Source organism: Schistocerca gregaria, unplaced genomic scaffold (genome assembly GCF_023897955.1).
Source record: "Schistocerca gregaria isolate iqSchGreg1 unplaced genomic scaffold, iqSchGreg1.2 ptg000811l, whole genome shotgun sequence".
NCBI lineage: Eukaryota > Metazoa > Arthropoda > Insecta > Orthoptera > Acrididae > Schistocerca > Schistocerca gregaria.
The window spans coordinates 1-25,250 of NW_026062178.1; the positions used below are offsets into that span (position 1 = coordinate 1).

The 25,250-nt window shown below is 50.8% G+C and overlaps 16 non-coding genes across 16 annotated transcripts; all 16 read right to left on the reverse strand.

Moving 5' to 3' along the window:
- Nucleotides 1-366: 366 nt before the first annotated feature.
- On the reverse strand, nt 367-485 carry LOC126322430 (5S ribosomal RNA). The gene has a single exon (XR_007558994.1). It is a non-coding gene; the product is annotated as a 5S ribosomal RNA (ribosomal RNA).
- A 1,086-nt stretch (nt 486-1,571) lies between these two features.
- On the reverse strand, nt 1,572-1,690 carry LOC126322442 (5S ribosomal RNA). Its single transcript, XR_007559005.1, has one exon. It is a non-coding gene; the product is annotated as a 5S ribosomal RNA (ribosomal RNA).
- A 1,086-nt stretch (nt 1,691-2,776) lies between these two features.
- LOC126322453 (5S ribosomal RNA) lies at nt 2,777-2,895 on the reverse strand. Its single transcript, XR_007559016.1, has one exon. It is a non-coding gene; the product is annotated as a 5S ribosomal RNA (ribosomal RNA).
- Nucleotides 2,896-3,981: 1,086 nt separating this feature from the next.
- Nucleotides 3,982-4,100, reverse strand: LOC126322464 (5S ribosomal RNA). The gene has a single exon (XR_007559027.1). It is a non-coding gene; the product is annotated as a 5S ribosomal RNA (ribosomal RNA).
- A 1,086-nt stretch (nt 4,101-5,186) lies between these two features.
- LOC126322476 (5S ribosomal RNA) lies at nt 5,187-5,305 on the reverse strand. Its single transcript, XR_007559038.1, has one exon. It is a non-coding gene; the product is annotated as a 5S ribosomal RNA (ribosomal RNA).
- A 1,086-nt stretch (nt 5,306-6,391) lies between these two features.
- Nucleotides 6,392-6,510, reverse strand: LOC126322431 (5S ribosomal RNA). The gene has a single exon (XR_007558995.1). It is a non-coding gene; the product is annotated as a 5S ribosomal RNA (ribosomal RNA).
- Nucleotides 6,511-7,596: 1,086 nt separating this feature from the next.
- Nucleotides 7,597-7,715, reverse strand: LOC126322432 (5S ribosomal RNA). Its single transcript, XR_007558996.1, has one exon. It is a non-coding gene; the product is annotated as a 5S ribosomal RNA (ribosomal RNA).
- Nucleotides 7,716-8,801: 1,086 nt separating this feature from the next.
- Nucleotides 8,802-8,920, reverse strand: LOC126322433 (5S ribosomal RNA). The gene has a single exon (XR_007558997.1). It is a non-coding gene; the product is annotated as a 5S ribosomal RNA (ribosomal RNA).
- Nucleotides 8,921-10,006: 1,086 nt separating this feature from the next.
- LOC126322434 (5S ribosomal RNA) lies at nt 10,007-10,125 on the reverse strand. Its single transcript, XR_007558998.1, has one exon. It is a non-coding gene; the product is annotated as a 5S ribosomal RNA (ribosomal RNA).
- A 1,086-nt stretch (nt 10,126-11,211) lies between these two features.
- On the reverse strand, nt 11,212-11,330 carry LOC126322435 (5S ribosomal RNA). The gene has a single exon (XR_007558999.1). It is a non-coding gene; the product is annotated as a 5S ribosomal RNA (ribosomal RNA).
- A 1,086-nt stretch (nt 11,331-12,416) lies between these two features.
- On the reverse strand, nt 12,417-12,535 carry LOC126322436 (5S ribosomal RNA). Its single transcript, XR_007559000.1, has one exon. It is a non-coding gene; the product is annotated as a 5S ribosomal RNA (ribosomal RNA).
- A 1,086-nt stretch (nt 12,536-13,621) lies between these two features.
- On the reverse strand, nt 13,622-13,740 carry LOC126322437 (5S ribosomal RNA). The gene has a single exon (XR_007559001.1). It is a non-coding gene; the product is annotated as a 5S ribosomal RNA (ribosomal RNA).
- Nucleotides 13,741-14,826: 1,086 nt separating this feature from the next.
- LOC126322438 (5S ribosomal RNA) lies at nt 14,827-14,945 on the reverse strand. The gene has a single exon (XR_007559002.1). It is a non-coding gene; the product is annotated as a 5S ribosomal RNA (ribosomal RNA).
- A 1,282-nt stretch (nt 14,946-16,227) lies between these two features.
- On the reverse strand, nt 16,228-16,346 carry LOC126322463 (5S ribosomal RNA). Its single transcript, XR_007559026.1, has one exon. It is a non-coding gene; the product is annotated as a 5S ribosomal RNA (ribosomal RNA).
- A 1,282-nt stretch (nt 16,347-17,628) lies between these two features.
- LOC126322439 (5S ribosomal RNA) lies at nt 17,629-17,747 on the reverse strand. The gene has a single exon (XR_007559003.1). It is a non-coding gene; the product is annotated as a 5S ribosomal RNA (ribosomal RNA).
- Nucleotides 17,748-19,029: 1,282 nt separating this feature from the next.
- LOC126322440 (5S ribosomal RNA) lies at nt 19,030-19,148 on the reverse strand. The gene has a single exon (XR_007559004.1). It is a non-coding gene; the product is annotated as a 5S ribosomal RNA (ribosomal RNA).
- Between the last annotated feature and the right edge of the window lie 6,102 nt (nt 19,149-25,250).

Below are 25,250 nucleotides of genomic sequence, written 5' to 3' on the forward strand. Positions count from 1 at the left end.
CACCGATCCGAATACTAACGATGTTGCTTATCGTCGGTGATCGTACCAGAACAGTTGATTTTCTGTTTTTTTAGTTTTTTATTTAATTATTTAGTTTTTTGGAATTTAGCGCTCCTACAAAACAGTAGGCTCTGACGCATTTCAAGTGCACATCTGTCGATTCGCAGTGTTTCGTTACTTTCAAGGAGTTCCTACCACCCTTCCTTCGCGCATTCTTGCTCAAACTGAGTTCATTACTGTAATTTCGCATCTTACGTTTAATACAGTAGTTTAAAATGCTTGTGGGAGCATCTTTGTCGCACCTGAGAGTTAGTATGAAAAGAGGGCTGCCAGGTGTAGTGACATGAAATTTAAAAGAAGAGAGAGAGCCAACAGCACCCGGTGTTCCCAGGCGGTCACCCATCCAAGTACTAACCGGGCCCGATGTTGCTTAACTTCGGTGATCGGACGAGAACCGGTGTATTCAACATGGTATGGCCGTTGGCGTCCTTATACTGTAGCTGCACGGCAGAAGAATGCTTCGCCTCTCCTTCCAACACACGCAATCGCCATTTTCGGTGGCACATTTGACGCAAAGCACGTCCTTCCTCCTCGACACTCGCGGGAGACGCACCTTGTTATTGTCAACCAGCGCAGGTCTTGCGCGCGGCCGGGCGGCGGGTGGACTGCGCGGGGTGTGTCAGTGTCCTGCTGGACCGAGGGAAGCGTTCTCACCTGCCTGACACGCGTCGCGCTTCCAGATATTTGCGTAATTCGCATGGTGCATTCTCGGCTGTCCCCTTCCGTCCCGACTTGTCCCGACTTTGCTCGACTGCCGCTCGCTGCCGCTCGGGTCGTGGTCCATATGACAGCACAAGCACGAGAAACAACTGCGAGACTGGCGCCGGACTGACCGGCGTGTGCGAGGCGCCGTGTGCGGCCGTTCGGAGCTACTAGAGCAGTGCTGTTCCGTGCAATGCCGTGGAAAGGTGCGAAAACACGGACACAAGACACAGGCGGTTCGACAAAGCATCCATTTCTTCTAGCGGCGAAAGATAAATTTTTGTTTACAAATTTGCATTTGTACACTGCTACAAAACTATAAGCCCTGGCGTATTTCAGAACAGTCCTGTCGTGTCATACTCTTGTTATTTCTAGAGACACTTTGTCTGACTTCATTTTTTGGCTACCCCTGCCAGCCCTCTTTTCCAGAGTACCCAGGCGGTCACCGATCCGAATACTAACGATGTTGCTTATCGTCGGTGATCGTACCAGAACAGTTGATTTTCTGTTTTTTTAGTTTTTTATTTAATTATTTAGTTTTTTGGAATTTAGCGCTCCTACAAAACAGTAGGCTCTGACGCATTTCAAGTGCACATCTGTCGATTCGCAGTGTTTCGTTACTTTCAAGGAGTTCCTACCACCCTTCCTTCGCGCATTCTTGCTCAAACTGAGTTCATTACTGTAATTTCGCATCTTACGTTTAATACAGTAGTTTAAAATGCTTGTGGGAGCATCTTTGTCGCACCTGAGAGTTAGTATGAAAAGAGGGCTGCCAGGTGTAGTGACATGAAATTTAAAAGAAGAGAGAGAGCCAACAGCACCCGGTGTTCCCAGGCGGTCACCCATCCAAGTACTAACCGGGCCCGATGTTGCTTAACTTCGGTGATCGGACGAGAACCGGTGTATTCAACATGGTATGGCCGTTGGCGTCCTTATACTGTAGCTGCACGGCAGAAGAATGCTTCGCCTCTCCTTCCAACACACGCAATCGCCATTTTCGGTGGCACATTTGACGCAAAGCACGTCCTTCCTCCTCGACACTCGCGGGAGACGCACCTTGTTATTGTCAACCAGCGCAGGTCTTGCGCGCGGCCGGGCGGCGGGTGGACTGCGCGGGGTGTGTCAGTGTCCTGCTGGACCGAGGGAAGCGTTCTCACCTGCCTGACACGCGTCGCGCTTCCAGATATTTGCGTAATTCGCATGGTGCATTCTCGGCTGTCCCCTTCCGTCCCGACTTGTCCCGACTTTGCTCGACTGCCGCTCGCTGCCGCTCGGGTCGTGGTCCATATGACAGCACAAGCACGAGAAACAACTGCGAGACTGGCGCCGGACTGACCGGCGTGTGCGAGGCGCCGTGTGCGGCCGTTCGGAGCTACTAGAGCAGTGCTGTTCCGTGCAATGCCGTGGAAAGGTGCGAAAACACGGACACAAGACACAGGCGGTTCGACAAAGCATCCATTTCTTCTAGCGGCGAAAGATAAATTTTTGTTTACAAATTTGCATTTGTACACTGCTACAAAACTATAAGCCCTGGCGTATTTCAGAACAGTCCTGTCGTGTCATACTCTTGTTATTTCTAGAGACACTTTGTCTGACTTCATTTTTTGGCTACCCCTGCCAGCCCTCTTTTCCAGAGTACCCAGGCGGTCACCGATCCGAATACTAACGATGTTGCTTATCGTCGGTGATCGTACCAGAACAGTTGATTTTCTGTTTTTTTAGTTTTTTATTTAATTATTTAGTTTTTTGGAATTTAGCGCTCCTACAAAACAGTAGGCTCTGACGCATTTCAAGTGCACATCTGTCGATTCGCAGTGTTTCGTTACTTTCAAGGAGTTCCTACCACCCTTCCTTCGCGCATTCTTGCTCAAACTGAGTTCATTACTGTAATTTCGCATCTTACGTTTAATACAGTAGTTTAAAATGCTTGTGGGAGCATCTTTGTCGCACCTGAGAGTTAGTATGAAAAGAGGGCTGCCAGGTGTAGTGACATGAAATTTAAAAGAAGAGAGAGAGCCAACAGCACCCGGTGTTCCCAGGCGGTCACCCATCCAAGTACTAACCGGGCCCGATGTTGCTTAACTTCGGTGATCGGACGAGAACCGGTGTATTCAACATGGTATGGCCGTTGGCGTCCTTATACTGTAGCTGCACGGCAGAAGAATGCTTCGCCTCTCCTTCCAACACACGCAATCGCCATTTTCGGTGGCACATTTGACGCAAAGCACGTCCTTCCTCCTCGACACTCGCGGGAGACGCACCTTGTTATTGTCAACCAGCGCAGGTCTTGCGCGCGGCCGGGCGGCGGGTGGACTGCGCGGGGTGTGTCAGTGTCCTGCTGGACCGAGGGAAGCGTTCTCACCTGCCTGACACGCGTCGCGCTTCCAGATATTTGCGTAATTCGCATGGTGCATTCTCGGCTGTCCCCTTCCGTCCCGACTTGTCCCGACTTTGCTCGACTGCCGCTCGCTGCCGCTCGGGTCGTGGTCCATATGACAGCACAAGCACGAGAAACAACTGCGAGACTGGCGCCGGACTGACCGGCGTGTGCGAGGCGCCGTGTGCGGCCGTTCGGAGCTACTAGAGCAGTGCTGTTCCGTGCAATGCCGTGGAAAGGTGCGAAAACACGGACACAAGACACAGGCGGTTCGACAAAGCATCCATTTCTTCTAGCGGCGAAAGATAAATTTTTGTTTACAAATTTGCATTTGTACACTGCTACAAAACTATAAGCCCTGGCGTATTTCAGAACAGTCCTGTCGTGTCATACTCTTGTTATTTCTAGAGACACTTTGTCTGACTTCATTTTTTGGCTACCCCTGCCAGCCCTCTTTTCCAGAGTACCCAGGCGGTCACCGATCCGAATACTAACGATGTTGCTTATCGTCGGTGATCGTACCAGAACAGTTGATTTTCTGTTTTTTTAGTTTTTTATTTAATTATTTAGTTTTTTGGAATTTAGCGCTCCTACAAAACAGTAGGCTCTGACGCATTTCAAGTGCACATCTGTCGATTCGCAGTGTTTCGTTACTTTCAAGGAGTTCCTACCACCCTTCCTTCGCGCATTCTTGCTCAAACTGAGTTCATTACTGTAATTTCGCATCTTACGTTTAATACAGTAGTTTAAAATGCTTGTGGGAGCATCTTTGTCGCACCTGAGAGTTAGTATGAAAAGAGGGCTGCCAGGTGTAGTGACATGAAATTTAAAAGAAGAGAGAGAGCCAACAGCACCCGGTGTTCCCAGGCGGTCACCCATCCAAGTACTAACCGGGCCCGATGTTGCTTAACTTCGGTGATCGGACGAGAACCGGTGTATTCAACATGGTATGGCCGTTGGCGTCCTTATACTGTAGCTGCACGGCAGAAGAATGCTTCGCCTCTCCTTCCAACACACGCAATCGCCATTTTCGGTGGCACATTTGACGCAAAGCACGTCCTTCCTCCTCGACACTCGCGGGAGACGCACCTTGTTATTGTCAACCAGCGCAGGTCTTGCGCGCGGCCGGGCGGCGGGTGGACTGCGCGGGGTGTGTCAGTGTCCTGCTGGACCGAGGGAAGCGTTCTCACCTGCCTGACACGCGTCGCGCTTCCAGATATTTGCGTAATTCGCATGGTGCATTCTCGGCTGTCCCCTTCCGTCCCGACTTGTCCCGACTTTGCTCGACTGCCGCTCGCTGCCGCTCGGGTCGTGGTCCATATGACAGCACAAGCACGAGAAACAACTGCGAGACTGGCGCCGGACTGACCGGCGTGTGCGAGGCGCCGTGTGCGGCCGTTCGGAGCTACTAGAGCAGTGCTGTTCCGTGCAATGCCGTGGAAAGGTGCGAAAACACGGACACAAGACACAGGCGGTTCGACAAAGCATCCATTTCTTCTAGCGGCGAAAGATAAATTTTTGTTTACAAATTTGCATTTGTACACTGCTACAAAACTATAAGCCCTGGCGTATTTCAGAACAGTCCTGTCGTGTCATACTCTTGTTATTTCTAGAGACACTTTGTCTGACTTCATTTTTTGGCTACCCCTGCCAGCCCTCTTTTCCAGAGTACCCAGGCGGTCACCGATCCGAATACTAACGATGTTGCTTATCGTCGGTGATCGTACCAGAACAGTTGATTTTCTGTTTTTTTAGTTTTTTATTTAATTATTTAGTTTTTTGGAATTTAGCGCTCCTACAAAACAGTAGGCTCTGACGCATTTCAAGTGCACATCTGTCGATTCGCAGTGTTTCGTTACTTTCAAGGAGTTCCTACCACCCTTCCTTCGCGCATTCTTGCTCAAACTGAGTTCATTACTGTAATTTCGCATCTTACGTTTAATACAGTAGTTTAAAATGCTTGTGGGAGCATCTTTGTCGCACCTGAGAGTTAGTATGAAAAGAGGGCTGCCAGGTGTAGTGACATGAAATTTAAAAGAAGAGAGAGAGCCAACAGCACCCGGTGTTCCCAGGCGGTCACCCATCCAAGTACTAACCGGGCCCGATGTTGCTTAACTTCGGTGATCGGACGAGAACCGGTGTATTCAACATGGTATGGCCGTTGGCGTCCTTATACTGTAGCTGCACGGCAGAAGAATGCTTCGCCTCTCCTTCCAACACACGCAATCGCCATTTTCGGTGGCACATTTGACGCAAAGCACGTCCTTCCTCCTCGACACTCGCGGGAGACGCACCTTGTTATTGTCAACCAGCGCAGGTCTTGCGCGCGGCCGGGCGGCGGGTGGACTGCGCGGGGTGTGTCAGTGTCCTGCTGGACCGAGGGAAGCGTTCTCACCTGCCTGACACGCGTCGCGCTTCCAGATATTTGCGTAATTCGCATGGTGCATTCTCGGCTGTCCCCTTCCGTCCCGACTTGTCCCGACTTTGCTCGACTGCCGCTCGCTGCCGCTCGGGTCGTGGTCCATATGACAGCACAAGCACGAGAAACAACTGCGAGACTGGCGCCGGACTGACCGGCGTGTGCGAGGCGCCGTGTGCGGCCGTTCGGAGCTACTAGAGCAGTGCTGTTCCGTGCAATGCCGTGGAAAGGTGCGAAAACACGGACACAAGACACAGGCGGTTCGACAAAGCATCCATTTCTTCTAGCGGCGAAAGATAAATTTTTGTTTACAAATTTGCATTTGTACACTGCTACAAAACTATAAGCCCTGGCGTATTTCAGAACAGTCCTGTCGTGTCATACTCTTGTTATTTCTAGAGACACTTTGTCTGACTTCATTTTTTGGCTACCCCTGCCAGCCCTCTTTTCCAGAGTACCCAGGCGGTCACCGATCCGAATACTAACGATGTTGCTTATCGTCGGTGATCGTACCAGAACAGTTGATTTTCTGTTTTTTTAGTTTTTTATTTAATTATTTAGTTTTTTGGAATTTAGCGCTCCTACAAAACAGTAGGCTCTGACGCATTTCAAGTGCACATCTGTCGATTCGCAGTGTTTCGTTACTTTCAAGGAGTTCCTACCACCCTTCCTTCGCGCATTCTTGCTCAAACTGAGTTCATTACTGTAATTTCGCATCTTACGTTTAATACAGTAGTTTAAAATGCTTGTGGGAGCATCTTTGTCGCACCTGAGAGTTAGTATGAAAAGAGGGCTGCCAGGTGTAGTGACATGAAATTTAAAAGAAGAGAGAGAGCCAACAGCACCCGGTGTTCCCAGGCGGTCACCCATCCAAGTACTAACCGGGCCCGATGTTGCTTAACTTCGGTGATCGGACGAGAACCGGTGTATTCAACATGGTATGGCCGTTGGCGTCCTTATACTGTAGCTGCACGGCAGAAGAATGCTTCGCCTCTCCTTCCAACACACGCAATCGCCATTTTCGGTGGCACATTTGACGCAAAGCACGTCCTTCCTCCTCGACACTCGCGGGAGACGCACCTTGTTATTGTCAACCAGCGCAGGTCTTGCGCGCGGCCGGGCGGCGGGTGGACTGCGCGGGGTGTGTCAGTGTCCTGCTGGACCGAGGGAAGCGTTCTCACCTGCCTGACACGCGTCGCGCTTCCAGATATTTGCGTAATTCGCATGGTGCATTCTCGGCTGTCCCCTTCCGTCCCGACTTGTCCCGACTTTGCTCGACTGCCGCTCGCTGCCGCTCGGGTCGTGGTCCATATGACAGCACAAGCACGAGAAACAACTGCGAGACTGGCGCCGGACTGACCGGCGTGTGCGAGGCGCCGTGTGCGGCCGTTCGGAGCTACTAGAGCAGTGCTGTTCCGTGCAATGCCGTGGAAAGGTGCGAAAACACGGACACAAGACACAGGCGGTTCGACAAAGCATCCATTTCTTCTAGCGGCGAAAGATAAATTTTTGTTTACAAATTTGCATTTGTACACTGCTACAAAACTATAAGCCCTGGCGTATTTCAGAACAGTCCTGTCGTGTCATACTCTTGTTATTTCTAGAGACACTTTGTCTGACTTCATTTTTTGGCTACCCCTGCCAGCCCTCTTTTCCAGAGTACCCAGGCGGTCACCGATCCGAATACTAACGATGTTGCTTATCGTCGGTGATCGTACCAGAACAGTTGATTTTCTGTTTTTTTAGTTTTTTATTTAATTATTTAGTTTTTTGGAATTTAGCGCTCCTACAAAACAGTAGGCTCTGACGCATTTCAAGTGCACATCTGTCGATTCGCAGTGTTTCGTTACTTTCAAGGAGTTCCTACCACCCTTCCTTCGCGCATTCTTGCTCAAACTGAGTTCATTACTGTAATTTCGCATCTTACGTTTAATACAGTAGTTTAAAATGCTTGTGGGAGCATCTTTGTCGCACCTGAGAGTTAGTATGAAAAGAGGGCTGCCAGGTGTAGTGACATGAAATTTAAAAGAAGAGAGAGAGCCAACAGCACCCGGTGTTCCCAGGCGGTCACCCATCCAAGTACTAACCGGGCCCGATGTTGCTTAACTTCGGTGATCGGACGAGAACCGGTGTATTCAACATGGTATGGCCGTTGGCGTCCTTATACTGTAGCTGCACGGCAGAAGAATGCTTCGCCTCTCCTTCCAACACACGCAATCGCCATTTTCGGTGGCACATTTGACGCAAAGCACGTCCTTCCTCCTCGACACTCGCGGGAGACGCACCTTGTTATTGTCAACCAGCGCAGGTCTTGCGCGCGGCCGGGCGGCGGGTGGACTGCGCGGGGTGTGTCAGTGTCCTGCTGGACCGAGGGAAGCGTTCTCACCTGCCTGACACGCGTCGCGCTTCCAGATATTTGCGTAATTCGCATGGTGCATTCTCGGCTGTCCCCTTCCGTCCCGACTTGTCCCGACTTTGCTCGACTGCCGCTCGCTGCCGCTCGGGTCGTGGTCCATATGACAGCACAAGCACGAGAAACAACTGCGAGACTGGCGCCGGACTGACCGGCGTGTGCGAGGCGCCGTGTGCGGCCGTTCGGAGCTACTAGAGCAGTGCTGTTCCGTGCAATGCCGTGGAAAGGTGCGAAAACACGGACACAAGACACAGGCGGTTCGACAAAGCATCCATTTCTTCTAGCGGCGAAAGATAAATTTTTGTTTACAAATTTGCATTTGTACACTGCTACAAAACTATAAGCCCTGGCGTATTTCAGAACAGTCCTGTCGTGTCATACTCTTGTTATTTCTAGAGACACTTTGTCTGACTTCATTTTTTGGCTACCCCTGCCAGCCCTCTTTTCCAGAGTACCCAGGCGGTCACCGATCCGAATACTAACGATGTTGCTTATCGTCGGTGATCGTACCAGAACAGTTGATTTTCTGTTTTTTTAGTTTTTTATTTAATTATTTAGTTTTTTGGAATTTAGCGCTCCTACAAAACAGTAGGCTCTGACGCATTTCAAGTGCACATCTGTCGATTCGCAGTGTTTCGTTACTTTCAAGGAGTTCCTACCACCCTTCCTTCGCGCATTCTTGCTCAAACTGAGTTCATTACTGTAATTTCGCATCTTACGTTTAATACAGTAGTTTAAAATGCTTGTGGGAGCATCTTTGTCGCACCTGAGAGTTAGTATGAAAAGAGGGCTGCCAGGTGTAGTGACATGAAATTTAAAAGAAGAGAGAGAGCCAACAGCACCCGGTGTTCCCAGGCGGTCACCCATCCAAGTACTAACCGGGCCCGATGTTGCTTAACTTCGGTGATCGGACGAGAACCGGTGTATTCAACATGGTATGGCCGTTGGCGTCCTTATACTGTAGCTGCACGGCAGAAGAATGCTTCGCCTCTCCTTCCAACACACGCAATCGCCATTTTCGGTGGCACATTTGACGCAAAGCACGTCCTTCCTCCTCGACACTCGCGGGAGACGCACCTTGTTATTGTCAACCAGCGCAGGTCTTGCGCGCGGCCGGGCGGCGGGTGGACTGCGCGGGGTGTGTCAGTGTCCTGCTGGACCGAGGGAAGCGTTCTCACCTGCCTGACACGCGTCGCGCTTCCAGATATTTGCGTAATTCGCATGGTGCATTCTCGGCTGTCCCCTTCCGTCCCGACTTGTCCCGACTTTGCTCGACTGCCGCTCGCTGCCGCTCGGGTCGTGGTCCATATGACAGCACAAGCACGAGAAACAACTGCGAGACTGGCGCCGGACTGACCGGCGTGTGCGAGGCGCCGTGTGCGGCCGTTCGGAGCTACTAGAGCAGTGCTGTTCCGTGCAATGCCGTGGAAAGGTGCGAAAACACGGACACAAGACACAGGCGGTTCGACAAAGCATCCATTTCTTCTAGCGGCGAAAGATAAATTTTTGTTTACAAATTTGCATTTGTACACTGTTACAAAACTATAAGCCCTGGCGTATTTCAGAACAGTCCTGTCGTGTCATACTCTTGTTATTTCTAGAGACACTTTGTCTGACTTCATTTTTTGGCTACCCCTGCCAGCCCTCTTTTCCAGAGTACCCAGGCGGTCACCGATCCGAATACTAACGATGTTGCTTATCGTCGGTGATCGTACCAGAACAGTTGATTTTCTGTTTTTTTAGTTTTTTATTTAATTATTTAGTTTTTTGGAATTTAGCGCTCCTACAAAACAGTAGGCTCTGACGCATTTCAAGTGCACATCTGTCGATTCGCAGTGTTTCGTTACTTTCAAGGAGTTCCTACCACCCTTCCTTCGCGCATTCTTGCTCAAACTGAGTTCATTACTGTAATTTCGCATCTTACGTTTAATACAGTAGTTTAAAATGCTTGTGGGAGCATCTTTGTCGCACCTGAGAGTTAGTATGAAAAGAGGGCTGCCAGGTGTAGTGACATGAAATTTAAAAGAAGAGAGAGAGCCAACAGCACCCGGTGTTCCCAGGCGGTCACCCATCCAAGTACTAACCGGGCCCGATGTTGCTTAACTTCGGTGATCGGACGAGAACCGGTGTATTCAACATGGTATGGCCGTTGGCGTCCTTATACTGTAGCTGCACGGCAGAAGAATGCTTCGCCTCTCCTTCCAACACACGCAATCGCCATTTTCGGTGGCACATTTGACGCAAAGCACGTCCTTCCTCCTCGACACTCGCGGGAGACGCACCTTGTTATTGTCAACCAGCGCAGGTCTTGCGCGCGGCCGGGCGGCGGGTGGACTGCGCGGGGTGTGTCAGTGTCCTGCTGGACCGAGGGAAGCGTTCTCACCTGCCTGACACGCGTCGCGCTTCCAGATATTTGCGTAATTCGCATGGTGCATTCTCGGCTGTCCCCTTCCGTCCCGACTTGTCCCGACTTTGCTCGACTGCCGCTCGCTGCCGCTCGGGTCGTGGTCCATATGACAGCACAAGCACGAGAAACAACTGCGAGACTGGCGCCGGACTGACCGGCGTGTGCGAGGCGCCGTGTGCGGCCGTTCGGAGCTACTAGAGCAGTGCTGTTCCGTGCAATGCCGTGGAAAGGTGCGAAAACACGGACACAAGACACAGGCGGTTCGACAAAGCATCCATTTCTTCTAGCGGCGAAAGATAAATTTTTGTTTACAAATTTGCATTTGTACACTGCTACAAAACTATAAGCCCTGGCGTATTTCAGAACAGTCCTGTCGTGTCATACTCTTGTTATTTCTAGAGACACTTTGTCTGACTTCATTTTTTGGCTACCCCTGCCAGCCCTCTTTTCCAGAGTACCCAGGCGGTCACCGATCCGAATACTAACGATGTTGCTTATCGTCGGTGATCGTACCAGAACAGTTGATTTTCTGTTTTTTTAGTTTTTTATTTAATTATTTAGTTTTTTGGAATTTAGCGCTCCTACAAAACAGTAGGCTCTGACGCATTTCAAGTGCACATCTGTCGATTCGCAGTGTTTCGTTACTTTCAAGGAGTTCCTACCACCCTTCCTTCGCGCATTCTTGCTCAAACTGAGTTCATTACTGTAATTTCGCATCTTACGTTTAATACAGTAGTTTAAAATGCTTGTGGGAGCATCTTTGTCGCACCTGAGAGTTAGTATGAAAAGAGGGCTGCCAGGTGTAGTGACATGAAATTTAAAAGAAGAGAGAGAGCCAACAGCACCCGGTGTTCCCAGGCGGTCACCCATCCAAGTACTAACCGGGCCCGATGTTGCTTAACTTCGGTGATCGGACGAGAACCGGTGTATTCAACATGGTATGGCCGTTGGCGTCCTTATACTGTAGCTGCACGGCAGAAGAATGCTTCGCCTCTCCTTCCAACACACGCAATCGCCATTTTCGGTGGCACATTTGACGCAAAGCACGTCCTTCCTCCTCGACACTCGCGGGAGACGCACCTTGTTATTGTCAACCAGCGCAGGTCTTGCGCGCGGCCGGGCGGCGGGTGGACTGCGCGGGGTGTGTCAGTGTCCTGCTGGACCGAGGGAAGCGTTCTCACCTGCCTGACACGCGTCGCGCTTCCAGATATTTGCGTAATTCGCATGGTGCATTCTCGGCTGTCCCCTTCCGTCCCGACTTGTCCCGACTTTGCTCGACTGCCGCTCGCTGCCGCTCGGGTCGTGGTCCATATGACAGCACAAGCACGAGAAACAACTGCGAGACTGGCGCCGGACTGACCGGCGTGTGCGAGGCGCCGTGTGCGGCCGTTCGGAGCTACTAGAGCAGTGCTGTTCCGTGCAATGCCGTGGAAAGGTGCGAAAACACGGACACAAGACACAGGCGGTTCGACAAAGCATCCATTTCTTCTAGCGGCGAAAGATAAATTTTTGTTTACAAATTTGCATTTGTACACTGCTACAAAACTATAAGCCCTGGCGTATTTCAGAACAGTCCTGTCGTGTCATACTCTTGTTATTTCTAGAGACACTTTGTCTGACTTCATTTTTTGGCTACCCCTGCCAGCCCTCTTTTCCAGAGTACCCAGGCGGTCACCGATCCGAATACTAACGATGTTGCTTATCGTCGGTGATCGTACCAGAACAGTTGATTTTCTGTTTTTTTAGTTTTTTATTTAATTATTTAGTTTTTTGGAATTTAGCGCTCCTACAAAACAGTAGGCTCTGACGCATTTCAAGTGCACATCTGTCGATTCGCAGTGTTTCGTTACTTTCAAGGAGTTCCTACCACCCTTCCTTCGCGCATTCTTGCTCAAACTGAGTTCATTACTGTAATTTCGCATCTTACGTTTAATACAGTAGTTTAAAATGCTTGTGGGAGCATCTTTGTCGCACCTGAGAGTTAGTATGAAAAGAGGGCTGCCAGGTGTAGTGACATGAAATTTAAAAGAAGAGAGAGAGCCAACAGCACCCGGTGTTCCCAGGCGGTCACCCATCCAAGTACTAACCGGGCCCGATGTTGCTTAACTTCGGTGATCGGACGAGAACCGGTGTATTCAACATGGTATGGCCGTTGGCGTCCTTATACTGTAGCTGCACGGCAGAAGAATGCTTCGCCTCTCCTTCCAACACACGCAATCGCCATTTTCGGTGGCACATTTGACGCAAAGCACGTCCTTCCTCCTCGACACTCGCGGGAGACGCACCTTGTTATTGTCAACCAGCGCAGGTCTTGCGCGCGGCCGGGCGGCGGGTGGACTGCGCGGGGTGTGTCAGTGTCCTGCTGGACCGAGGGAAGCGTTCTCACCTGCCTGACACGCGTCGCGCTTCCAGATATTTGCGTAATTCGCATGGTGCATTCTCGGCTGTCCCCTTCCGTCCCGACTTGTCCCGACTTTGCTCGACTGCCGCTCGCTGCCGCTCGGGTCGTGGTCCATATGACAGCACAAGCACGAGAAACAACTGCGAGACTGGCGCCGGACTGACCGGCGTGTGCGAGGCGCCGTGTGCGGCCGTTCGGAGCTACTAGAGCAGTGCTGTTCCGTGCAATGCCGTGGAAAGGTGCGAAAACACGGACACAAGACACAGGCGGTTCGACAAAGCATCCATTTCTTCTAGCGGCGAAAGATAAATTTTTGTTTACAAATTTGCATTTGTACACTGTTACAAAACTATAAGCCCTGGCGTATTTCAGAACAGTCCTGTCGTGTCATACTCTTGTTATTTCTAGAGACACTTTGTCTGACTTCATTTTTTGGCTACCCCTGCCAGCCCTCTTTTCCAGAGTACCCAGGCGGTCACCGATCCGAATACTAACGATGTTGCTTATCGTCGGTGATCGTACCAGAACAGTTGATTTTCTGTTTTTTTAGTTTTTTATTTAATTATTTAGTTTTTTGGAATTTAGCGCTCCTACAAAACAGTAGGCTCTGACGCATTTCAAGTGCACATCTGTCGATTCGCAGTGTTTCGTTACTTTCAAGGAGTTCCTACCACCCTTCCTTCGCGCATTCTTGCTCAAACTGAGTTCATTACTGTAATTTCGCATCTTACGTTTAATACAGTAGTTTAAAATGCTTGTGGGAGCATCTTTGTCGCACCTGAGAGTTAGTATGAAAAGAGGGCTGCCAGGTGTAGTGACATGAAATTTAAAAGAAGAGAGAGAGCCAACAGCACCCGGTGTTCCCAGGCGGTCACCCATCCAAGTACTAACCGGGCCCGATGTTGCTTAACTTCGGTGATCGGACGAGAACCGGTGTATTCAACATGGTATGGCCGTTGGCGTCCTTATACTGTAGCTGCACGGCAGAAGAATGCTTCGCCTCTCCTTCCAACACACGCAATCGCCATTTTCGGTGGCACATTTGACGCAAAGCACGTCCTTCCTCCTCGACACTCGCGGGAGACGCACCTTGTTATTGTCAACCAGCGCAGGTCTTGCGCGCGGCCGGGCGGCGGGTGGACTGCGCGGGGTGTGTCAGTGTCCTGCTGGACCGAGGGAAGCGTTCTCACCTGCCTGACACGCGTCGCGCTTCCAGATATTTGCGTAATTCGCATGGTGCATTCTCGGCTGTCCCCTTCCGTCCCGACTTGTCCCGACTTTGCTCGACTGCCGCTCGCTGCCGCTCGGGTCGTGGTCCATATGACAGCACAAGCACGAGAAACAACTGCGAGACTGGCGCCGGACTGACCGGCGTGTGCGAGGCGCCGTGTGCGGCCGTTCGGAGCTACTAGAGCAGTGCTGTTCCGTGCAATGCCGTGGAAAGGTGCGAAAACACGGACACAAGACACAGGCGGTTCGACAAAGCATCCATTTCTTCTAGCGGCGAAAGATAAATTTTTGTTTACAAATTTGCATTTGTACACTGCTACAAAACTATAAGCCCTGGCGTATTTCAGAACAGTCCTGTCGTGTCATACTCTTGTTATTTCTAGAGACACTTTGTCTGACTTCATTTTTTGGCTACCCCTGCCAGCCCTCTTTTCCAGAGTACCCAGGCGGTCACCGATCCGAATACTAACGATGTTGCTTATCGTCGGTGATCGTACCAGAACAGTTGATTTTCTGTTTTTTTAGTTTTTTATTTAATTATTTAGTTTTTTGGAATTTAGCGCTCCTACAAAACAGTAGGCTCTGACGCATTTCAAGTGCACATCTGTCGATTCGCAGTGTTTCGTTACTTTCAAGGAGTTCCTACCACCCTTCCTTCGCGCATTCTTGCTCAAACTGAGTTCATTACTGTAATTTCGCATCTTACGTTTAATACAGTAGTTTAAAATGCTTGTGGGAGCATCTTTGTCGCACCTGAGAGTTAGTATGAAAAGAGGGCTGCCAGGTGTAGTGACATGAAATTTAAAAGAAGAGAGGGAGCCAACAGCACCCGGTGTTCCCAGGCGGTCACCCATCCAAGTACTAACCGGGCCCGATGTTGCTTAACTTCGGTGATCGGACGAGAACCGGTGTATTCAACATGGTATGGCCGTTGGCGTCCTTATACTGTAGCCGCACGGCACAAGAAGGCTTCGCCTCTCCTCCCAATACACGCAATCGCCATTTTCGGTGGCACATTTGACGCGAAGCACGTCCTTCCACCTCGAAGGCGACGCGCAGTGCGGCGCGCCGCCACGTGGGTCAGACGCACAACACAGCTGCTCGTTGCACCGCCTGTCATTCGTTTGGTTCGTGCGGCCTCCGACACTCGCGGGAGACGCACCTTGTTATTGTTGTCCGTCGCAGGGATTGCGCGCGGCCGGGCGGCGGGTGGACTGCGCGGGGTGTGGCAGTGTCGTGCTGGACCGAGAGAAGCGTTCTCACCTGCCTGACACGCGTCGCGCTTCTAGATATTTGCGTAATTCGCACGGTGCATAATCGGCTGTCACCTTCCGTCCCGACTTGTCCCGACTTTGCTCGACTGCCGCTCGCTGCCGCTCGGGTCGCGGTCCATGTGACAGCACAAGCACGAGGAACATCTGCGAGATGGGCGCGGGCCGAACCGGCGTGTCCGAGGCGACGTGTGCGGCCGTTCGGAGCTACCAGAGCAGCTCTGTGCCGCGCCGTGCCGTGGAAAGGTGCGAAAACATGCACACAAGACACAGGCTTTTCGACAAAGTATCCATCTCTTGTAGCGACGAAAGGTAAATTTTTGTTTACAAATTTGCCGTTGTGCACTGCTACAAAACAATATGCCCTGACGTATTTCACAACATTTCTGTCACTTCATACTGTTTTGTTATTTCCAGAGACTCTTTGCAAGTCTTCCTTGGCGCACTCTTTTCAAACTGAGTTCCTTAATATCGTATCTTACGATAGTTTAAAATCAGTATGGAAGCATCTTTGTCACATGAGAAAGGTAGCATGAAAAAACGGCTGGCAGGGGTAGCGACAAGAAAGCAAGAAATGAAGACAGCCAGAGTTCCCAGGCGGTCGCCGATCCGAATATAAACGTTGTTGCTTATCTTCGGTGGTCGGACGGGAACAGGTTTTTTTTAATGTAGTTAGTTTTTGGAATTTAGCGCTCCTACAAAACAGTAGGCTCTGACGCATTTCAAGAGCACATCTGTCGATTCGCAGTGTTTCGTTATTTTCAACGAGTTCCTAGCACTCTTCCTCCGAGCATTCTTGTACAAACTGAGTTCATTACTGTAATTTCGCATCTTACGTTTAATACAGTAGTTTAAAATGCTTGTGGAAGCATCTTCGTCGCACCTGAGAGTTTGTATGAAAAGAGGGCTGGCAGGTGTAGTGACATAAAATTTAAAAGAAGAGAGGGAGCCAACAGCACCCGGTGTTCCCAGGCGGTCACCCATCCAAGTACTAACCGGGCCCGATGTTACTTAACTTCGGTGATCGGACGAGAACCGGTGTATTCAACATGGTATGGCCGTTGGCGTCCTTATACTGTAGCCGCACGGCACAAGAAGGCTTCGCCTCTCCTCCCAATACACGCAATCGCCATTTTCGGTGGCACATTTGACGCAAAGCACGTCCTTCCACCTCGAAGGCGACGCGCAGTGCGGCGCGCCGCCACGTGGGTCAGACGCACAACACAGCTGCTCGTTGCACCGCCTGTCATTCGTTTGGTTCGTGCGGCCTCCGACACTCGCGGGAGACGCACCTTGTTATTGTTGTCCGTCGCAGGGATTGCGCGCGGCCGGGCGGCGGGTGGACTGCGCGGGGTGTGGCAGTGTCCTGCTGGACCGAGAGAAGCGTTCTCACCTGCCTGACACGCGTCGCGCTTCTAGATATTTGCGTAATTCGCACGGTGCATAATCGGCTGTCACCTTCCGTCCCGACTTGTCCCGACTTTGCTCGACTGCCGCTCGCTGCCGCTCGGGTCGCGGTCCATGTGACAGCACAAGCACGAGGAACATCTGCGAGATGGGCGCGGGCCGAACCGGCGTGTCCGAGGCGACGTGTGCGGCCGTTCGGAGCTACCAGAGCAGCTCTGTGCCGCGCCGTGCCGTGGAAAGGTGCGAAAACATGCACACAAGACACAGGCTTTTCGACAAAGTATCCATCTCTTGTAGCGACGAAAGGTAAATTTTTGTTTACAAATTTGCCGTTGTGCACTGCTACAAAACAATATGCCCTGACGTATTTCACAACATTTCTGTCACTTCATACTGTTTTGTTATTTCCAGAGACTCTTTGCAAGTCTTCCTTGGCGCACTCTTTTCAAACTGAGTTCCTTAATATCGTATCTTACGATAGTTTAAAATCAGTATCGAAGCATCTTTGTCACATGAGAAAGGTAGCATGAAAAAACGGCTGGCAGGGGTAGCGACAAGAAAGCAAGAAATGAAGACAGCCAGAGTTCCCAGGCGGTCGCCGATCCGAATATAAACGTTGTTGCTTATCTTCGGTGGTCGGACGGGAACAGGTTTTTTTTAATGTAGTTAGTTTTTGGAATTTAGCGCTCCTACAAAACAGTAGGCTCTGACGCATTTCAAGAGCACATCTGTCGATTCGCAGTGTTTCGTTATTTTCAACGAGTTCCTAGCACTCTTCCTCCGCGCATTCTTGTACAAACTGAGTTCATTACTGTAATTTCGCATCTTACGTTTAATACAGTAGTTTAAAATGCTTGTGGAAGCATCTTCGTCGCACCTGAGAGTTTGTATGAAAAGAGGGCTGGCAGGTGTAGTGACATAAAATTTAAAAGAAGAGAGGGAGCCAACAGCACCCGGTGTTCCCAGGCGGTCACCCATCCAAGTACTAACCGGGCCCGATGTTGCTTAACTTCGGTGATCGGACGAGAACCGGTGTATTCAACATGGTATGGCCGTTGGCGTCCTTATACTGTAGCCGCACGGCACAAGAAGGCTTCGCCTCTCCTCCCAATACACGCAATCGCCATTTTCGGTGGCACATTTGACGCAAAGCACGTCCTTCCACCTCGAAGGCGACGCGCAGTGCGGCGCGCCGCCACGTGGGTCAGACGCACAACACAGCTGCTCGTTGCACCGCCTGTCATTCGTTTGGTTCGTGCGGCCTCCGACACTCGCGGGAGACGCACCTTGTTATTGTTGTCCGTCGCAGGGATTGCGCGCGGCCGGGCGGCGGGTGGACTGCGCGGGGTGTGGCAGTGTCCTGCTGGACCGAGAGAAGCGTTCTCACCTGCCTGACACGCGTCGCGCTTCTAGATATTTGCGTAATTCGCACGGTGCATAATCGGCTGTCACCTTCCGTCCCGACTTGTCCCGACTTTGCTCGACTGCCGCTCGCTGCCGCTTGGGTCGCGGTCCATATGACAGCACAAGCACGAGGAACATCTGCGAGATGGGCGCGGGCCGAACCGGCGTGTCCGAGGCGACGTGTGCGGCCGTTCGGAGCTACCAGAGCAGCTCTGTGCCGCGCCGTGCCGTGGAAAGGTGCGAAAGCATGCACACAAGACACAGGCTTTTCGACAAAGTATCCATCTCTTGTAGCGACGAAAGGTAAATTTTTGTTTACAAATTTGCCGTTGTGCACTGCTACAAAACAATATGCCCTGACGTATTTCACAACATTTCTGTCACTTCATACTGTTTTGTTATTTCCAGAGACTCTTTGCAAGTCTTCCTTGGCGCACTCTTTTCAAACTGAGTTCCTTAATATCGTATCTTACGATAGTTTAAAATCAGTATGGAAGCATCTTTGTCACATGAGAAAGGTAGCATGAAAAAACGGCTGGCAGGGGTAGCGACAAGAAAGCAAGAAATGAAGACAGCCAGAGTTCCCAGGCGGTCGCCGATCCGAATATAAACGTTGTTGCTTATCTTCGGTGGTCGGACGGGAACAGGTTTTTTTTAATGTAGTTAGTTTTTGGAATTTAGCGCTCCTACAAAACAGTAGGCTCTGACGCATTTCAAGAGCACATCTGTCGATTCGCAGTGTTTCGTTATTTTCAACGAGTTCCTAGCACTCTTCCTCCGCGCATTCTTGTACAAACGGAGTTCATTACTGTAATTTCGCATCTTACGTTTAATACAGTAGTTTAAAATGCTTGTGGAAGCATCTTCGTCGCACCTGAGAGTTTGTATGAAAAGAGGGCTGGCAGGTGTAGTGACATAAAATTTAAAAGAAGACAGGGAGCCAACAGCACCCGGTGTTCCCAGGCGGTCACCCATCCAAGTACTAACCGGGCCCGATGTTGCTTAACTTCGGTGATCGGACGAGAACCGGTGTATTCAACATGGTATGGCCGTTGGCGTCCTTATACTGTAGCCGCACGGCACAAGAAGGCTTCGCCTCTCCTCCCAATACACGCAATCGCCATTTTCGGTGGCACATTTGACGCAAAGCACGTCCTTCCACCTCGAAGGCGACGCGCAGTGCGGCGCGCCGCCACGTGGGTCAGACGCACAACACAGCTGCTCGTTGCACCGCCTGTCATTCGTTTGGTTCGTGCGGCCTCCGACACTCGCGGGAGACGCACCTTGTTATTGTTGTCCGTCGCAGGGATTGCGCGCGGCCGGGCGGCGGGTGGACTGCGCGGGGTGTGGCAGTGTCCTGCTGGACCGAGAGAAGCGTTCTCACCTGCCTGACACGCGTCGCGCTTCTAGATATTTGCGTAATTCGCACGGTGCATAATCGGCTGTCACCTTCCGTCCCGACTTGTCCCGACTTTGCTCGACTGCCGCTCGCTGCCGCTCGGGTCGCGGTCCATATGACAGCACAAGCACGAGGAACATCTGCGAGATGGGCGCGGGCCGAACCGGCGTGTCCGAGGCGACGTGTGCGGCCGTTCGGAGCTACCAGAGCAGCTCTGTGCCGCGCCGTGCCGTGGAAAGGTGCGAAAGCATGCACACAAGACACAGGCTTTTCGACAAAGTATCCATCTCTTGTAGCGACGAAAGGTAAATTTTTGTTTACAAATTTGCCGTTGTGCACTGCTACAAAACAATATGCCCTGACGTATTTCACAACATTTCTGTCACTTCATACTGTTTTGTTATTTCCAGAGACTCTTTGCAAGTCTTCCTTGGCGCACTCTTTTCAAACTGAGTTCCTTAATATCGTATCTTACGATAGTTTAAAATCAGTATCGAAGCATCTTTGTCACATGAGAAAGGTAGCATGAAAAAACGGCTGGCAGGGGTAGCGACAAGAAAGCAAGAAATGAAGACAGCCAGAGTTCCCAGGCGGTCGCCGATCCGAATATAAACGTTGTTGCTTATCTTCGGTGGTCGGACGGGAACAGGTTTTTTTTAATGTAGTTAGTTTTTGGAATTTAGCGCTCCTACAAAACAGTAGGCTCTGACGCATTTCAAGAGCACATCTGTCGATTCGCAGTGTTTCGTTATTTTCAACGAGTTCCTAGCACTCTTCCTCCGCGCATTCTTGTACAAACTGAGTTCATTACTGTAATTTCGCATCTTACGTTTAATACAGTAGTTTAAAATGCTTGTGGAAGCATCTTCGTCGCACCTGAGAGTTTGTATGAAAAGAGGGCTGGCAGGTGTAGTGACATAAAATTTAAAAGAAGAGAGGGAGCCAACAGCACCTTTTTTTTTTTTTTTATAAGAGAGAGAGCCAACAGCACCTTTTTTTTTTTTTTTGATATTTTCCAACAGCACCTTTTTTTTTTATTTTTTTGAAACACGTAAGAAACGGATGGGAGTCCTTCTTCCAAAACGTAATCCCAAATAAAAGAAAAAGTTGGCCACTGGACGCCGCTGCAGCCTGCCGTGACAGTGTTCCAGAGCAACGACAACCCTCCAAAGCAACAGTCACTCTGCATCCGCCAAAAAAAAGGAGATTCTACCGGACAAAAATTAAGTCCCAAGAAAAAACGTCTCCGCTAACGTTCGATGGATGGGACATAAAGAATAAAAACTAAACGTCGACGCACAGTAACAGGAGGGAATCCAACATTCAGGCACACACCAACTGTGATAAATTTATCTCCCTGATACTGTCTCCTCACGCGTCGCGAGAAAATAGAAACAAAAACAACACGGGAAAAAAAAAGCAAAGGAAAGAAAACAGAAAAGAACTGTGACGGACAAAACTCCATTCACAGAACTGTATGTCATTATGACGTTTTCGCGAATGTACGGTCCATTTAAACACAGCTGTACCATGCCATAAATCATTATCCAAGAAGCCAAGTCCGATGACATGCAAGGGTTCGTCATATCACGTCAACATTAGTATTATCATTACTGCCAGATAGGAAAAGTAGAAATGTCAAGATCGGGTATGCAGTCTCATAGGGTAAGTGACAATTTGGTGAACGCATGGGCTAAAGCGACATGCAAAAAATTGGCATAAGTCAGGGAATAAGCCGGTCGACCAAGTGTCTGACGATGTTCCGCCCACAGGTAAGACAGAAAATCGACAGCATCAGTCAATTTCAGGGTGAAAATACAAAAAATCGTATGTCCCAAAATCCAAAGTGTGGCATTTCGTTTGGCGGCCGGATAAGCTGCGCACTGAGGCACGATGGCGTCCAAGGCCGTCACCTGCCGCCTGTCCACCCTGTTGATTAAGCGCACCATGTCACACGCAATATCCCAAACAACACGGAATTTTCGACACTCGAATCGGTGTTCGATGGTGTCCTCCTCAGGACACGAATCACAGACACCTGAAGAAATCAGATCGATAGAGTGCAGCTTAGCGTTAGTTGGAAATGTGCGGTTGACCACTTTATACCACGTCGCGTGAACGTGGGCCGGAATGACGGCGGCGGCGAGGTTTCTCCACACCACCTTCCAGTCATGCTGAGGTAGCCGATACTCCCATTTATTCCTGCTTGGCGAGCCCCGAAGAGCGCGAAGAATGTCACCGACATTGCACGCACGGACATCACCAAGCACTAGATAGCTGTTATTAATATAATACCGGCGTACGAAGTTCAAGGTGTACGGAATATGACCGACCGAGACCGGAGCAATCACAGATGGTGGGCGATATGCATTGAACAAGGCAGCCGTCGGACTGCACGGCCCCTTGTCAATCACCACCGTTGTCCGCTTCACGAAGAGCGCCGCGCACTTGTGGCGAAAATCAACTAAACCCAGCCCCCCCTCCGCCAGACTCAAGGTACAGGTTGCCAGGGAGACCTTAAAAATGTCACCCTTCCACAGCAACCAATAGACCGCCTGTTGAATGGCCCTTTCCAGCTGTTTCGGCACAGGGAGGACTTGTGCCAGATACCACGCTTTTGCCAAAATTTGCGTGTTGATAAGAGCCACCCGTTGACGGAGCGCCAAATTCCGAGAGGCATACAATTTTGCAACAGCCCGAACCTTGTACAGCGTGGACCGCCAATTAAGAGCTTCCATACGCTGCGTATTGTCAGTCAGAATGACACCGAGAACCGTCTGCCGTTGCTTGACACAAAACCAGTCGCCGTGGACAGTACGCAGTCGAGGTGTAAGAGGGAGCAAAACAGTTTTCCGAGGATTGACGACAGCCCCCGTTGCTCTCTCGAATCGCTGCAAAACACCATGCAGCCTGTCAATGTCCTCTGGCTGGTCAAGGAACACGCCGAGATCGTCGGCATACGCCCTGCAGATCAGCTGATCGTCACCAATGCGAATGCCTCGGCAATCCTGGGCGATACAGCGGAGGAGCGGATCCAACGCCAAAGCGAAGAGCGACATTGACAAGGGGCAACCCTGACGAACTGAACGGCTAATCGGAATCACACGACTGGCAATTCCGTTGATTACGACCCGCGACGTGGCATTCCGCAAAATATTGCGCACCATCTTCGTCATTTTAGTGCCAAATCCAAAACCGACCAACACCTGCCGCAGATAGGTGTGACTAATCCGATCGAAGGGGTTTTTGAAATCGACCAGCATTATCCCAGCCGTCCGGAGCCTGTGACTTTTAACATAGCCGATGCAGTCCCGGTACGCCAGGACAGCATCGAAAATGTTACGGTCCCTGACAGCACACGTCTGATGTTCACTCACCACCTTCGGCATAACGTTCGTCAGTCTGTGAGTGATGCACCGTGCTATAATCTTATAGTCGGCGTTCAGTAAGGTTATCGGACGAACACTGTCGAGATGTGGTGTTGTGGTCGATTTCGGAATGAGTGCAATGCGCCCTTCGGAAAATTCCGCCGGAATATCAACGCCGTTATGGATCTCATTCATGATGTCAATTAAAACACGACTTAAAAGACGGAAAAACTTTAAATAAAATTCTGCGGGAATCCCGTCCAGTCCAGGGGACCTGCCCCTAGGACTCCGTTTCACAGCTGCATCTAAGTCATCAAACGTAAAAGGTTCATTTAAAACAGCCCTATCCTGTCGCGTTAACACACGTGGCACTCTCTGCAAAAAATCGCGCAGCGCCGCGGCGTCTACGTCCACGTGTCTAAAGAGCGTCGCAAAATGCGCGTGAACTTCCCGCTCAATGGCCGCACCATCTGAGGTGGACGTGCCGTCCTGCTGGATCCATTTACGGATAGCCAACCGCTCGCGCCGCCGGCGCTCCCTGTGTAGGTGGTAAAGAGAGAGCGGTTCCCCTTCTACGTCACCCACCGGTTGGCTCCGCGCGATAGCCCCAACACCCTTCCGACGAAGATCATCGAGGAGCTTGGCCTTAAATTGATTAAAAACAGGAAGCAAGTCAGGAGACGCCGTGACCCGCTGAGCGAGATCCTTTAAACAGTCCTGGTAAAAACGTGTCGTCGACCGACGCCAATGCGCCGCATCGAGACTAAAATCGATTAAAAAACGCCTAATAGCCGGCTTGGCTACCCCCACCCACCAAACGAGAGTATTGCCGTCATCGCCTTTATCACGCAAGAGCTTGCGCCACAACGCAGTAAACTGAGACGTGAGACTGGCATCGTCCAAAAGACTACAGTTAAATTTCCAAGTATTGTTGCGCCGAGTAGGGCGCGCACGCGGTAGGAGGAGCTGACACAAGTATCCGCAATGGTCTGAAAAAATGACCGGCAACACGTCCGCCTTCCGGACGTGGGCGGCGAGCGGCGAAGACACATAGATCCTGTCGAGTCTACTGTGACCGGTGGCGTAAAAGTGCGTGAAATGCGTCTTGTCCGGATTAAGGACACGCCACGTGTCCCGGAGCCGAAAGCTGTCAACCAACGTACGCAATTCCTGGCACCAGTTAGGACGCGGCGCCTGATCTCGACCATCAATGACTGCATTAAAGTCACCACCAATCACTAAGTCAGTACGATTGTGATGGAGAAGTTGACAAAGATCCTGACCATAAAACTTATTGCGCGCTGGTTTGTCACCGGCATGAGCGTACACATTAACAAAAGCAACACCGTTAATGGTACATGCAATAGCGCGGCCATTTGGCAATATTTCAAGATTGCCAACATCAAATTCCGGACGAATTAAGATGGCAGTACCAGTCTGTTCGTCCGACATTACATTATCAACGACAGTAAAATCAGAAGTGTCAAGTAAAAACAACAGAGCCTGACGCGTAACTTCCTGTAAGAATGCCACATGACAATGGGAATCATGTAAAAAGGCGAGTAAGGCCGACAACTTGTGTGGATTACTCAGCTTGTTAACATTGATAGTTAAAATATTCCACGAGCAACGCTCAGGCTCCATACACAATTAAAAGACACAAGCACAAAAAACTCCTCATTTAAAAACAGACAGCAGACATGGACGGAATTCCAGCCACCAGAAGGATAAAAGGTATGCTAAAAAGACGGGTTTTAATTCCCGTCAACCGGATTAGGGGACAACAAAGGAATCAGTAAGTCGTCTCACCACCTTCCACGTCCTCCGCCCACGCAGTGGGGTGGACGGGAGTGGGGGTGGACGCGATCCCAGAATCTGCGCCACCGGAAGCTACCGACAAAGGATCAACGGCGGGCATCTCCACGTCGGAAGAAGTCGGCACTCGCTCGGGGGCAGAAGGACAGACACGACGCTGGTGGGTGTCTTCGGCCTTCCGTTTCGTCGGCAATTGCGGCGTCGCCACAGCCAAAGCCGTGTCGGCCGTCACAACTGAATCGGAACCAACGGGCTGCTGACTTAAAACGGTTCGTAAATGTCGAACAGCGACATCACGCTTCTGATCGGCAACGTTAGGATCGTCAGGCAAACGCTGGCGAGAAGCGGCACGCCGTTGTTGTTGTTGATGTTGTGATTGCTGTGTGTGACGCCCGGAGCCGGAAGCCTGAGACTGCCGCCGCTCGGGGTCTAGGTCCCGACGCGCGACACGCTGTTGTGAGTCCTGCCGACCAACCCGCGACTGCCGGGAAGCGGCGGGGGTACTGTCAGCCGGAGACGGACTGCGGTCCGGTCGTGTAAACCCCCTGCCTGAGGAAGGCGACCGACCGACACTGCG